The sequence below is a fragment of the Danio aesculapii genome, chromosome 23, assembly GCF_903798145.1.
Source record: "Danio aesculapii chromosome 23, fDanAes4.1, whole genome shotgun sequence".
NCBI classification, from domain to species: Eukaryota; Metazoa; Chordata; class Actinopteri; order Cypriniformes; family Danionidae; genus Danio; species Danio aesculapii.
In genome coordinates this window covers 36,505,167-36,521,118 of record NC_079457.1, presented here as the reverse complement: position 1 = coordinate 36,521,118, position 15,952 = coordinate 36,505,167, and the positions used below count along the sequence as shown (strand labels likewise).

The following is a 15,952-nucleotide window of genomic DNA, read 5'->3' as shown; positions in this document are numbered from 1 at the left end:
ACTAGCATGGTACTCCTAAAGGTTGTGTTTCCCAAAACCCTCATAATCCAACTAAGAATGCAAGTTTTATCATTATGTGATCATATCATCAACTCTCAAACTTGTGTGGTTGAAACTACACCTCTAAACCTGTAAATAAAAAACTTGTCCGTGGCTGTGTTCTATTCTGAGTAACACCCTCATGCCCTACTTCTTTCAAACACTTCATCATCTACTTTAAATTTTTTTGAAAGCTTAAAGTTGTATATTGTTTACATTTTATGTAATTTGCTTTTAAAATTGTTATTTTTTTTATCAGTTATATTTTATATCAGTTATATGCATTTCCAAAGCCCTTGAAAACAAACTTTTATTTAATGGTTTTAACTTGCATTAAAATGGCTGCTTTCGCCCCTTTCACACAGTGATATCCGGAAAATTTTCTGAACGACTTCACAGGTAAATTTAAAAAAGCGCTGTTCACACAGGCAAAAATGTTCCGAATTTTTTTCGGAAAAAGACCATTCACACATCTATTCCAAAATACCAGTAAATTCTGACATCATTACCCAGAAATGGCCTCTAATTGGCTGCACTTATATTTGCAAACATAATAGGGGTCAGGCTTTTGTTGATAGTTTTACTTTTATTTAAAGGGCACCTATGGTGAAAAATCTGCTTTTCAAGCTGTTTGGACAGACATGTGGGTTGGATTAGTGTATAGACCGTCATATTGGGGTGATATAAACACACCGTCTTATTTCAATTTAACAACATAAAAACGGTGAACCAATTGGAGCGGTTTTAAGACGAACCACAACTTGACGTCGGAGTGTGGTCCCCCTGCCCACCAATATTGATTGACAGGCACTCAGTTTGTTGTTTCACGTCTGCCATTTTCAGCGTGTAAGTCAAAGCGATGTCACCAAAGGAACACCCTTGCTCTATTTTTGGATGTAAGGCTCATTGGGCTCAACACAAGAGCCTTCATCGTCTTCCTGCGTATGAGCAACAGAGATTTTACATTTAGCTGCCATTTGGGCTGAACATGCAGTGAACGCAACGTATCGAGATTCAGGCCATTAAAAACAGCTGATCCACCAAGTCTTTATGATTAATTAACTGTGACTAATTAAAGCGCGGTTAATAGTGAAACCGGTTAATCATTACATCCCTATACGGATGACACATGCATCGTTACATAGTGGCTGTAAAACTATACAAAGACACATTTTGATTTTGTAACTACCACTCTGACACATTCTGACACATTAGGAATATTGATTCCTCAACAGTAGTCTCTGCTTGGTCTGTGTCCGAGTCGTACATGTACGGCTGAATGCTGGTCCTATCACTCATGTTGCTTCTCTCTGTCTGCCTGTCTGTTGCCAAACACAAAGCGGGGAAGCTCTTGGCTCCGCCCCCTTGTTAATTTGGGTGGGAAGTCAAAACTAATTTTCATGTGAAGCAACACACCCCTAAAACAACGACCTGTGTACTCGCCCCCAAAATGACACTTTTTAACACATTATAATAAAAAAACTGACTTGTGTTTTGAACTGAACCTAAACTAGCACCTAAACTAAACTAGCACCTAAACTAGAAGAACCATTATATTAATATTAAATCTTAAAAAAGGGGTAAACTAGGTGCCCTTTAAATATTTAGCGTTCATGCAGCTGCTTTTGTCCGAGATATATCCAAACGTAAAAGCGCTTACTGCAGCTAAATGTTTACACATTTGACTACATTACAAATTCTGTGGATGGATAAGTATTGTGAACAACTTTGATGTAAACATATTGAGTAATGCTTTTGCACATCAAGACGTACATTTGTTTGTGTGCTAGCACTCACCGCCAGATATAGCTGACTTTTTTTAGCCTAAAAGCTGTTCAATACCTGCCAAAATGCACAAAAAAATCCTCAAAATATTACAATAACATTTTATTTTATTTTGTTTAAATAGAAATTAACCTAGTTAATTTATCTGTCATTATTTTTAACCATACAGCAACCAACACCAGCAGAACCACAACATAACCGGATCACATCGAAACACTGCCCCTTCTCACCCTGCACTTGTTGTGTAGATTACTTTCAAAATGGGTTATAAATTTGTCCTATTTGGCATTTTAAATTGTTTTGAACATAAATAGGTGCTGCTCGTCAATCAGACAATGTGTCTATAAATGATCGATAAAAGTGTCATGATAAACCGCTGTGAGTTTAACTGCAGGCGCTGCGTGATGCGTGTGCACACGAAGGAGAGTCAGATTTGTCTGGGGAGTCAGATTTTGATACAACTTTTCTTCACCTCCTCATGCAGGTGGGCCCACTCGGTTTGCGCTATGCACTGGTCACTACTAACTGAATCGAGTAGGAGCACACAGCTATATTTTGTTAAATAAGGTGCATATAAAAGTTAAGTTTTAAAACCGCCAAGTTTTACCCGCACAATCAAATTCAGAACCGCCCAATCTGGCTACACTGACCGGAGCACTCCTTCATGTGCATGAGCGCCATGCAGCTGAACACAGGGCTTGCAGGTATACTCACAGCAGTTGGCATTAATAATGAACAGAGAAATGTTATCTGACTAACAACTAGCAGCTAAATGTGTCTGGAAAAGTATTCAAAGTTTTTATAAAGGAGGCAGAATGCATCTGAATGTTCTGATTGGCTGGAGTAAACGTCTCATGTTAGCATGTTTTAAACATGAACACGGTTTCCGGCAATTTTCCTTCTGCATTCACACAGAGCAGCATTTTGGCAAATCAATTGCCAGAACAAATTTACCCATATTTTCAAAAAGAGCCTGTTCACACATGATATGAATTTTCCTGGAAAAATCTGTATGTGTGAAAGAAGCAACTGTTTTAAATAAGTAAAAACTATAAGACTCGTTCAAATAAAATAATACACTTTAATAAAACTACATTTCTAAAACCAAATGTAATTTTATTTGCAACAAATAAATATTAATTATTTTATCTGTTTTCAGTGTGAGATTACATGTTATTGGCTTCATATTTTGTTTACAAAAGTAGAATAGATTATGTAATATTCTCAATAATGTTTGAAAAAGTAAATATATGTGTCATTACATATATTTGTCAATAAATATATGTGTCATTTACCTATAGTGTTTTGCATTAAAAATACAGGGACAAGATAGACAGTGGCAAGCAATCAAAATGTTTTACCAAATCTCATAATGGGTTAAAAAAATAAATGCAAGATTTAATGGATTGATACGACAAACAGTGTCATGAATTCAGCATAACAGCATCTATCTCTGAAAGACTCTGCAACGAATGTTTGTTTCCCAAGATATAAAACTAAATCTGTGCTAAGCCAGATATATTTCCCCAAGACCAACAACTACAACCAATGCACACAGAATATCTGTGTCTGGCTTTTGCGACCCATGTGGCCTGTGGATAAATAATAATGAGTCATGCAGCTGGAGGAACGTCATGTATTCATTGACTGCTCTGAGAAACACAGATTGCTGCTTCTATCTCAAAGTCACAGCGTTTCTGAAGAGCACGTAATGGGATCAAGTGCTGGGATCAATCACCGCTGTGTCAGAAACAAACACAAACACAAGTATCATAATGGGTACAAGCCTGAACCTGCCACTCTGGCGGATTCCTTTAGGGTTTTTAGAGATGTTGTCCTGCTTGACAGTTTGACATGGTGAAGAATTCTTTTATTATCACTACCTCGGTGCTATGCAAGGAGAGCTTCTTTGAAGATTGAAACCTGCTGAAGTTAAATCCTGTAAATGTGTGGAAAATCCAATAATAATTATTAGACAAAAAAAAAAATTCTAAAAACCATATATAAAAATAAAAAACAATAATAATGGAAAAAGAAACGAGTAGTTAGTATATAATACAACTTTAAAGTGAAAATGTAAACAATATACAAATAAAAGTTATTTAGCTACTAATAAAATTGCATTGGTGTGCATTTAATAATATGCTCAAAACTTTATGAAGAAAATATGTCCAACAATATCAATAAAACAAATAATATTAAGTCAAATGTTATGGCATTTTTAAACAGTTTTTTCCCTTTTATTTACTCAAGTAGGCTAACAACAACAAATAATAATCTAAATGTATTTAAAATAAATGACAAAAAGCAAACAAACAAATAGATCCCTCAGTAAATATGTCATAAACACAATACATTTATTCCTGTATTTTGTATAAATATTGGGTATATACTGTATTTTTCTGTATAACTACATAGTGTCACCGTACCTCGCGTTCTTGCTCTCTTTTCCTACCTTGCATTACAGATAATCTCTTTTTACCTGCTTTTATTTGCAGTCACAGGAGCACCGGTCATTTCTGCTAATTCTTTCCACCTGCCTTTTATTCCCTTTTTCCCCTATTTATAGCACGTCATTTCCTTTCATGTTTGTCAGTATGTTGTTGCTTGTGTGTCTGTGCGAAGCATTCCGTTACTCACCTTGTATTTGTGTCCAGGACTGCCAGTGAGCGAGCGTCCTGTTGTTCTGGGTTTTGTCCTTGACGCACCCTCAGCGTTCACCCAACTGGGTTACCTTGGTTTTGTTACTTTTCCTGAGACCCGCTCCTTAAATAAAGACTTTGTTTTTCTGCATTTGAGTTCACCTCTTCATTGCTCGTGACACATAGAAGATAAGAAAGAACAATACATGAAAAAGTTCTTCTCAGCTCACTAGACAACTTTTTTTAAAATAAAGGTAATAAACTTTGCTTTACAAATATTCACCCCAAAATATGAAGTTTCAATCAGGAGGTTGCCATAAAAGCATTATAGGAGGTTTATTAAAGGTGCTGTAGGTGATCTGCAAAAATGCTAATGGGTTAGCAAGCGTACTATCTTTGAAACACAATCCCTCCCCTGCCATTCAAAGCCACTCCTTCTGAAACACGGACGCTCGAACCTTAAAGATGACAGCAGACAACCCACTAATTCATGTCATTCGCCAGTTAGAAAACTATATAGTACTTCATAATGCTGCAGCTCTGAATGAAAAACTGTATCATATCTAGCACGTTTTCAGGTGTGTATAGCAAGAAAAACTTGTGATAATGGTCTCACTCTCTTATAAACTTTGTCCTAAAGTGATTACTGTATGCTTAGTGGTTGGCTGGCGGCGTGCAGGAATTACACTTATTAGTAAGCCATACTTACATGCTATTTCAGACCGAATATTCAAAGTAGCATGGTAAACAATATAGGGAGCGCGTCACAGGTTGTCATTGATCAAAAATCAATGTGATGTGAATATAAAACCAACTTCACCTCAGTAGGCGTAATAGCGATGTGTACTTATGTTTTAAACTCTGCGGACCCGGACTTTCGCTTTAAGATTTAAAGGGCAAGCATTGCATCAGACCCCCTTAAGTGGTTTCGTTTGAAAGTGTAGAAGCTATATTTTATGCACATATGCATCACTTTGGTTTTTATCCTACTGTACAAGAGTTATTTACACTTAAATACACAGTATTTTGAATACCCGAGCTGGGTATTGAACATTGGTTCATTTTCATATGATTCATATATGACACATGTACAAGTTATAGCTCAAATGAAAGCACTTGCTGGTGGTCATACGGTTCTAGCATTCTTTTTACTGAACTATATTCACATATCGAACAGTTGTCGAATGAATCGCAGTGTTACCATGGCGCAGAAGTGAAAACAATACGTTTATGATCAATAAGCAGCCCCAGATAGCACAGACAGCTGTCATCTCTTACCTTATGCTAAGCTTTAAGCTTTTAAATTTGGGTAGGCAAAATCCAGGCGGAAATCCCAAAATAGCACTGGAGTTTAAAATAAAAATCGACATTATCGATGCTCTAAAAAGTCTCTTATAAACTGAAAATAGTCACATTAATCTTTCACTGGAAGATTTCAGTGGCTGAACAAAACTTCCATGCATATAAGCCATTCGTAAAGCAACAAAATCTACATCAGCTTTGCGTGACTAAAATACTTTTAAAACATAACATAACTTGTCTAAAAGAAATACTTCAGCCATGTGTCGTCCTTCCTCCAGCATGCAAAAGTAGCTCCAATATTGATTCAGGTTTTTAAAAAGTTTTGATTCAGCATTTGATTTTACCACTGTGATTGTCTCATCTGCACATGAACAAATGGTGGATCTGCATGAACAGAGATGCACAGTTGTTCAAGTTGAACATTTTTTAGTTTTATGCCTTACCCAGAATATAAAATACATATACATACATTTAGATCATTTAATTTAATCAGTACTATTTGAATGTGAAAATGTTTCTGAAAACAATCACCTACTGCACCTTTAAGTAATGTTTCAAGAATTTATTTTATGAATAACAATTTTAAGGTCATTTAGACTATGGGCCAACAAATTGCAACAAACCCTTTAAATATAACTTGTTGTATCAGTGTGTTACTAATGTCAGTTTTTATAGTGTTGGTTTGTGCTTTTTTTCTGGAATGGATACTACAGTACTGTATGTCTTTTAGTGCAATGTGTGAAAATGCCATAGTGTGACATTTTTTTTTTAGATGTCCCTCTTTTAGTAGCCCCATATTATATCTCTTAGTTCATCTGATGAAGTATAATTTTGATGCCACAAACTGTTAATGCTCTCTCTCTCTCTCTCTCTCTCTCTCAAAAAAAAAGCAATGTTTTTTTATGAATCTTGCTGATTTTAACCTGCATGCCTCAGAGCAGTCTAATGGATTCTCCATTATCAAGAATCACAGCGGTGAGAGTAAACAGAACACACTGCTGGTGTGTTAATACAATATGCTGCACACAATCACATTTTCACTCACTAATCCTACAGAAGAAGCCGAAGCTGTGGAGAATTACTGGTGCAAAAAACATAGTGTGCAAAATGGCCCATTTCTTCTGACATTTACCACCATCAAGCAACAGGGTGGCATGCTTTTTTTCAATAGGGGTGCAACCAAATATGACACTTCAGATCATATTATCCTATTCATGTTTGGATTTGACAAATCTTTTGATCAGAAAAAAATGCAGTTATTTGCTTTCCATTTATTTAAATCACTACAAATTTCAAGCATTGTTAAAGACAAGTGCACAGTGTGCAATTCATTAAGAACAACTAAATAAATATGAACAAATTAGCAAAAGCACAATTAAATACAATCAAATACAGGTAGCCAACAAATTAAATAAACACAGTTTGTCTGTCTTTCTGTTTATAAAAGTCTAGCATTCAGGTACAACAAAACAATGACATAAAATAACATGACATTGTCTTAACGGTGTGAATTTAATATAGATACACTTATGTAGATTCCAGCACCTATATGTCCCACAATGCAATGTGATTGTGAATTGTGTAGCAGCCCTTGATTTCCTTTAAACGAAGCAGAGAGTCTCTGACGGGTGTAATGAGTTTTATTCTGGAACCAGCATAAACACCTTGAAAACTAGAAGTAAACACAAATTGCACGAAGCAAATTTACAATGAATTACTACACATTTACAGTGCATTATCATGCATCTGCACGCAGTGCACAGGAAAAGAGCTATGTAAAGCAACCTATAAACAATAATTCACTCAGTTGACAATTTCAAAACACAACAGTTTCCACAAATAAACAATTTAGACATTTACATCATAATTTGAAACACAAATATAAATTACACACCTCACTCCGCTCACCAAGGGGTGCTAGCTTAAACACGTAGCTTCTTAGTTTAGTGATGGTCATCTGGCTAAACAGTACACACGAATGGTAAACATGAGACAATGCAACAAAAACAAACTACATTATAATGCACATCATCGTGCTTAGAGAAATTGCATTAACTTACATTTGTCACAGGAGTTTAATCACCAAGCTTCTGAGATGAGAGTGTTTTGATGAGTGTGGTGTAGTATGATTATACAGGTTCCGGGGTTTGCCTTAAAGCCATTAACCTGAATTAGGTGAGTGAAAATGAACCATCTATAGTGACCTCTTGTGGCCATTTACACTCCCACCAATCATGTTATGATAATTGAATTTAGCAGGAAAAACTAAACAAAACAAACACAGTTACTTATACGTGATTTTTAAGCAATAACGAATGACTAGCTATAGAGCTGGTATATAGGTCAAAAATATGATTAGGGTCTCCCTAAATCTGTTGGACAAACATGTCTGATTTAAGTGTATCTACAAGACTGACAGACTATCATTCATCTTCAAGGAGGAGCACTAGCTTTTGGATTGGTCGTTCAATGATTGTGGGCTTACAGCAATGGGTCTGTTTCTGTGTTAATCTTCGCTCCCCAACTTGTACTTTTACACGACGCACTAAGCCATCCATCCCTTCTGTTGTCTCGACCACTCGTCCTAGTTGCCACTGGTTCCTTGGAAGTGAATCTTCCTTGATGATGACTATGTCATTTATTTTCAAGTTGCGCCGGGGTACATGCCACTTTTGCCTTGTGGACACGTTTAGGAGGTATTCCTTCTTCCACCGGCTCCAGAACTGTTCAGTTAAATATTGTACTCTGCGCCATCTCTTTACAGCGTACATATCTTCCAAGATGAACTTGCCGGGAGGTGGTAATGCCACCTTTGATTTCATCAAGATAAGGTGGTTTGGAGTCAGGGGTTCTAGTGCCATGGGATCATTGATTCTATCAACATTTAATGGAAGGCTGTTGACAATAGCTATTGCTTCGTAAAACAGTGTTCTGAGAGAGGCATCATCTAGTCTACCTGAACACTGGGCAATTGTAGCATTCAGCACACTTCGAATGGTCCGAATTTGTCGCTCCCACACACCCCCTGCATGACTGGCTGATGGAGCATTGAAAGTGAACTCACACTGTCTATTTGCCAGAAAAGCCTTTAAAGCCTCTGTATCACATTGCTTAAGAGCTTCTTTAAACTCATTCTTCGCACCCAAAAAGTTTCTGCCCCGATCGCAGCGTAGATGACCAACTGCTCCTCTAAGACTGATAAAACACCTTAAAGCATTAATAAATGCGTCCGTTGACATGTCATCAAGCATTTCTAGATGACTGCACGAGAAGACAGGCATGTGAAAATCAGTCCATATCTCTTATACTCTTTGCGACCTCGCTTGGTGACAAATGGGCCGAAGCAATCCATTCCACAGAAAGTGAAAGGGGCGGAGACTTCACAGCAATCTCTGGGGAGTTCAGAAATCTGTTGCTCTTCAGTTGGTCGTCTGAGCTTCCGACATTTCACACATCTATGTATTAACTTGCAGACTGATTTATTCGCACCTATGGCCCAAAATCCATTGGCCCGTAGCTCCATTAAGGTCTGACTTCGACCCTGGTGGCAGACCTGGGCATGATAATGAGCCAAGAGCAGATTGGTGATGTGGCTGTCCTTTGGGAGAATGATAGGATGTTTTAGTTCTAGACTGAGCGGTGATCCTTTCAGTCTTCCACCAACGCGAAGAAGTCCTCCATCTAAAATGGGGTTGAGTCCAAAAAGAGGACTTGATTTTGGAATAGTACTCCCATGAAAGTTCCCTTGAAGTGCCTTCAACTCTTACGGAAAGGCTTGCTGCTAAACGAGCTGATACAGCACTTCCACAGCCTTCCTACGTTCCGTGACAGTCACAATTTTACCATGATGTTTTAGCTTGGACCCAAGTCTTTTCATCCTGTCAACCACTTTAACAAGCATTGTCCAGGTGTAAAATCGACTCAGGCGGCTAAGAATGTCCTTCCCTTCACTGATTTGGGTTGCCAACACCTGAATGGATTTGACTTCTGGATCACCTGTTAGCAACTCAGTAAAAGGCTTAGGCATAGGATGCACTTCCTGTTTCCATAGAAACTCAGGCCCTGATAACCAGCTAGATGAAGTGATGGCTGAAGCATAAAGACCTCTAGAGGCGTGATCAGCTCGGTTTTGTGCTGTATCCACATAGTTCCACTGATTTGGGTCTGTAATTTCCCTAATCAGTTGAACACGGTTCGCCACAAATACATGGAACCGTCGAGCCTCATTGTTAATGTAAGCAAGTACAACTTGGCAGTCCGTCCAGAAAAATTCTTGCTCGATCTTCATCTCAAGTTCTGCCTTCAGCATAACACTCATCCTGGCTGCGGTGACTGCAGCTGAGAGTTCCAATCTTGGGATGCTTGTTATCTTTGTGGGTGCAACTCTCGCTCTGGCCATTACAAAGCTGCAATGAATCTCATTTCTATTGTTTTTGTACCTGAGATACGAACATGAGCCATATCCTGCATTACTGGCATCAGCGAAATGGTGTAATTCCACTCTAACAATTTCACCAAAGTTCTGTCGATAGTAACATAGAGGAATTGCAATTTCCTTTAGACTCTGCAAACCATTCTTCCACCCACCGTGAGCACAAGTTCTCAGGAATAGGATCATCCCACCCAATACCTCTACAACACAGTTCTTGTAGAATGTGCTTGCCACTCAGTATGAAAGGAGCTACGAACCCAAGTGGGTCATACAGAGATGCTACAACAGATAAGAGTCCACGGCGTGTTGGGGAATGATCCTTTGCACTAGTGTCGAAGCTGAAGGTGTCATTTTCTGATGACCACTGAATGCCAAGTATGTGTGCTTCTGCAGCTGGATAAGGTTTAAGATTAAGAGGATCAGTGTTTACTGCCCTTTCTGAAGGAGCTACACAGGAGAGGACCTCACTTTGATTTGAATTGAACTTGTGCAGAAAGTAGGCCTGCTCCTTTGCACAGTTCCTGTGCTTCCACAATTAGTTTCTTTGCTTCTTTGACAGTTGGGACACTGGTTAACCCATCATCCACATAGAAGTTCTTTTCCAAAAATACTGAAGCAGCAGGGTGTTCCACCTTGTGTTGCTGTGCCAAATACTTAAGACAAAAGTTGGCACATCCAGGGGAGGATGCAGCCCCAAAAAGATGGACTGTCATTCTGTACTCTTTTGGTTCCTTTTCCAACAGTCCACCTTCCCACCAGAGGAATCTTAAGTAGTTGCGAACTTCGGGTGAGACACTGAATTGGTGGAACATCCTTTCAATGTCACAGATCACAGCAACTGCTTCCCTTCTAAATCGACAAAGAACTCCCACCAAAGGGTTAATTAAGTCAGGGCCTGTGAGTAGAGTATCATTTAGAGAGATCCCACGAAACTTTGCAGAGCAATCAAACACAATTCTCAATTTGTCTGGCTTCTTGGGGTTGTATACACCATGATGTGGGATGTACCACACAGTCTCATCATCAGAAAATGGTGGTACTGGCTCAGCATCACCTTTCTTGAGAATTTCTTCCATGAAGGCTGTGTAATGATCAAAATACTGTTTGTTGCTCATTAACTTCTTCTTTAGGTGTTGCAACCGAACAGTAGCCAGTTTCTTGTTGTTTGGGAGAATTGGCGGACTGCTACCCTTGAAAGGGAGTGGGATATCAAAGTGGCCATCCCTTTTCTGCTTAATTTTTCCATTTAGAAGCTGTATGAAGCAAACCTCATCCTGTGACACATACTTCTCCTCATAACTCCTCTCATTAAAGTCTGATTCCAGTGCTTTCAGCACATCGATGGCCAGAGGCTTCTCTTTCACCGTGACACGATGCACAAAAGTTTGGTTTCCACATCTATCCAGGTGGGGATTGGCTGACCCTATTATGCTCCAGCCTAGCGTTGTCCTTTGAGCGAAAGGTTTATTTTCATTGCCTGTGACAACCTCCAAAGGAGCCAGTGCTGATGGGCAATCATAACCAATTAGCAGACCAACCTCACAATCTTGAAGTGGATGTAACTTGTTCATTAGATGCTTCAAATGAGGCCACTGGAGGGCTGTAGCTTTAGTAGGGATGTGAGACTTCTCAACTGGAATAAAGTCTCTTGTGTAGGTCTGCTTTAGTTGGATGTAAGTTTCAGAGTTAAGTCCCCGAAGTTGTAAACCACAGGCAACCTTACTTGCTATGACTGTGTTGACAGCCGTCATTGTGCTAAGTTTAAGTTGCACTGACTAGGTGTTCACATTTAGTTTGGTCACCAAATCTTCCAAGATAAAAGTTGAGTCGCTTTGAGTGTCAAGCAAGGCATAAGTGACAATTTCATTCTGGGGATTTCTTATTGATGACACAAGAACTGGTACTATGCTAGAGGTGGCAGAAACATGCTGTGTCAATGCATGCGCCATGACTTTGTGGATTTCCTTGCTTGAGTGGCCTCCAGTTGCTATGGAATCTTTGCTTGTCGATTCAAGAGGGTTTCTATCCTTTTCTATGTGCAAGCAGGTTGGATGACATCGACCACATGTACTGCAGGTGTGTCGCCTTCTACAGTCTTTGGTAGTGTGCCCCTTCCTTAAGCATCCAAAACATAGATGATTCTCATGAATAAAAGATTTCTTTTCATCCCTAGTCTTTGCTGCAAAGGATGGACACTTAACAACACCATGCGTTTCATCTTTACAAACTAAGGCAAATTTTCAGGAGAACCTGAGATGGAAGTTTTGGTTTGAACGCCTGTGTTGAGTGCCTTAGTTCTCCTATGAAGCCTCTCGTCTGTATTTTTAACGCTCATTAGAAGTGGGGAGGCAATGGGGTTACAAGCTATGCGGGGCTCAGTTTGCATAAATTGTGTAAAATGCACAAAACTTGGATATTCTCCAGATATGTCTAGCTCTTCTACAACAATACGACTCCAGCGGCGCATCATCCACTCAGGCAGCTTTTTAAGGAGCTTGTGGTTTTCCTCACAATCGTTTAGAATACCCAAACCCTTAACATGAGGCATGGCTTCGACACAACCTTGAAGGAAATCTGCAAACTCTCTTAAGGCAATGGGGTCATTAGCTGATATCCTTGGCCACTTCATGAGCTTGTCCCTGAAGGCTCTTTGGACAACGAAAGAGCTTCCATATCGATCTTGTAAAACTGCCCAGGCACCCTGATATGCCTCTTCTGAGTTTCTGTAGAAAAATCCTTCAACAGCTTTGCGCGCTTCTCCGGCAAGATAACTCTTTAGATATAGCATTTTTTCACTAGCTGGGAAGGGCTTCTGATCTATGAGGACCATGAAAGATATTTTCCAGTCTATAAACTTTAAGGGGTCACCAGTGAATGTGGTTCGTTCTGGGACTGGTAGTCGGCTTAAAGTAAGTGAACTCGCAATTGCCTGAGCAAGACTGACCTCCTCCTGAGGCATTAGCGTTTTGAAAGGTGCAGTATGAGGCTGGAATGGTAATGCTTGTGGATTTAGTGGAGTTTGGAGAGTAGCATCTTGGCAGCTATACTGGGTTTTGTGGTCAGTTTCTTCTTCTAAACTTTTTATGACCATTAAAATTGTTGTACGCTCTTACTCGCGCTGCTGCTACCTTCACTTCATTTTCTGCTTGTAACTGTTGTAACCTTGTTTTTTCCATTTCCAACTTAACTTTCATTTCAGCCTCCTTTTTCTTGATTTCAGCTAAAATATGAGTTTCTTTGAATTTCCATTCACTCTCCAGTTTATCAAGTCTCACTTGTTGAATGTGTATTTTTTGCATAGCTTTTGCCTGTTCTACTTTGGCAGCCAAGTCTGCTTCTGCATCTGCATGTTTGCTAGAGGACCTGGAGGTAGTACTTGAGTTGTGATCAGATTCTTGTAATAACTCTGAAATTACGGTCTCTGTTTTTGTATTTCCAAAGACTGACCCATACTCTTCTTTATTTAGCACCATTCTCACTCTTTCTTTCTGTAGTTGGTCATTGAAAGCCTTGTCTATGTTTTCCATACGTTTACTAACAAGGTCACATATCTCAGCTGTAAGAGTGTCACATGCATCCATTTTCTTTACAATATTTAGAGTAGTAGTATGATTGCGTCGAATAGGCTCATAATTTTGGTGTACTATGGCTTGTTTAGATTTTACATTAGTTTGCATTTTATCAAGGTCTTCAGCTGAGCAGAATGCCTTCAGCTTTACTCTAACCTCCTTTGCTATAAGCTTCCAAGAGTCATAGGCTTTGATGAATGCCTTTTCATTTTTTCTAGCTTCCTGATCATGTAATCTTTGACCCTTTTCTGTAAAAGTACATTCACGGGAGCTCGACCTGACCTGTGGGGCATTTGAAAGGTTGTCTGTATTCTCAGGCGTGGATGACATTGTACTGTTATAGTGGATCTGTTTATACTATAAGGTCTTATGGTATTTTACATCTAGACTTAAAAGAATGAGTGGTAAACTTTTCTCACTATATTACCACTTAAATAAGACGTCTACACTAATGAACACCCCAAGATGTTAAACAGAGACAATGCAAATGTCATAAGTGAGAATACAGTAGATAATTCACAACAATTTTTGCCCTCAAGAATTGTTAGATTCAACAATTAAGATAGTTATGTGACAATGACCTCAGCCACACTCTTTGACTTGTTACTTGTCAGCTTTACAGATATAGCATTTACAGTATTTGTCCTGCACTTCGAAAATCCTCCTTGGAATTATATAGAAAATAGCAGTTCTTAATGTATACTGTATCTTTGGTTGTTTACCCACTTATTCAGCCAAAGTCTCTCCCTGCAGCTGTGTCATCCACACAAAGATGGTGTGCATAGTATCAGATGTTCTTCAATTCGCTGATTAAAGATGTCTGTGTTGGTGGATGGCTCAGCGGTGAGTTTTCACTGTAGCAGCCCTAGATTTCCTTTAAACGAAGCAGAGAGTCTCTGACGGGTGTACTGAGTTTTATTCTGGAACCAGCATAAACACCTTGAAAACTAGAAGTAAACACAAATTGCACGAAGCAAATTTACAATGAATTACTACACATTTACAGTGCATTGTCATGCATCTGCACGCAGTGCACAGCAAAAGAGCTATGTAAAGCAACCTATAAACAATAATTCAGTTAGTTGACAATTTCAAAACACAACAGTTTCCACAAATAAACAATTTAGACATTTACATCATAATTTGAAACACAAATATAAATTACACACCTCACTCCGCTCACCAAGGGGTGCTAGCTTAAACACGTAGCTTCTTAGTTTAGTGATGGTCATCTGGCTAAACAGTACACACGAATGGTAAACATGAGACAATGCAACAAAAACAAACTACATTATAATGCACATCATTGTGCTTAGAGAAATTGCATTAACTTACATTTGTCACAGGAGTTTAATCACCAAGCTTCTGAGATGAGAGTGTTTTGATGAGTGTGGTGTAGTATGATTATACAGGTTCCGGGGTTTGCCTTAAAGTGATTAACCTGAATTAGGTGAGTGAAAATGAACCATCCATAGTGACCTCTTGTAGCCATTTACAACTTGTATTTACAGTCCAAAACAAAAAGAAGGAAAATGTTTGCTGTCTTTTAAATACAGCTGACAAAACCTAAAAGAACTTTATAAATTGCACTATAAAGCTAATATATTCTTAGAAATAGCAGTTATTACTATAGGGTTCCCACTCATTTTGTGCTGTAAACATACAAAGTTTATTTAAATTAAATTAATTAAAAGTTTATTTACATTTCACATAAGGTAGCTTCACGCTAATATCGAACTAGCCATCATCTGTTAAATGACGCATCTCGCTAAATTTAGGGTTCTTTGATTTGCCCTGAATTAATGGGCCATATGTAGCAGTGTTTTCAGTTATACAGTGGGAAAACTCCCAGTTTCAAGTTAGCTTTCTACTGAATGCTGTCAAAGTAACGTGGTCCTTTAAAGGGATAGTTCACCAAAAAAAATATTCCTGTTTGAGTTACTTCTTTCTGTTGAACACAAAAGAAGATAGCCTGAAGAATGTTATGGGGAAAAATGCATTGCGTTTTATAGTATTTTTTTTATTCCTACTATAGATGTTAATTCCAACGTTCTTTAGAATTTCTTCTTTTGTGTTTAACCGAAATGTGAGTATATGTGTTATGATCACTAGCAGTGTTGCTCTTGCAGGCTGCTGGATAACACTCTGGATAACTGCTCTACAAATCCCATCATGCACTTCAC

At 38.6% G+C, this 15,952-nt stretch overlaps 1 long non-coding RNA gene across 1 annotated transcript; it reads right to left on the bottom strand.

Moving 5' to 3' along the window:
- Nucleotides 1-7,356: 7,356 nt before the first annotated feature.
- LOC130216902 (uncharacterized) lies at nt 7,357-7,974 on the bottom strand. Its single transcript, XR_008835838.1, has 3 exons — nt 7,829-7,974; nt 7,663-7,729; nt 7,357-7,440 (listed from the first exon to the last, which is right to left on the bottom strand). It is a non-coding gene; the product is annotated as an uncharacterized LOC130216902 (long non-coding RNA).
- Between the last annotated feature and the right edge of the window lie 7,978 nt (nt 7,975-15,952).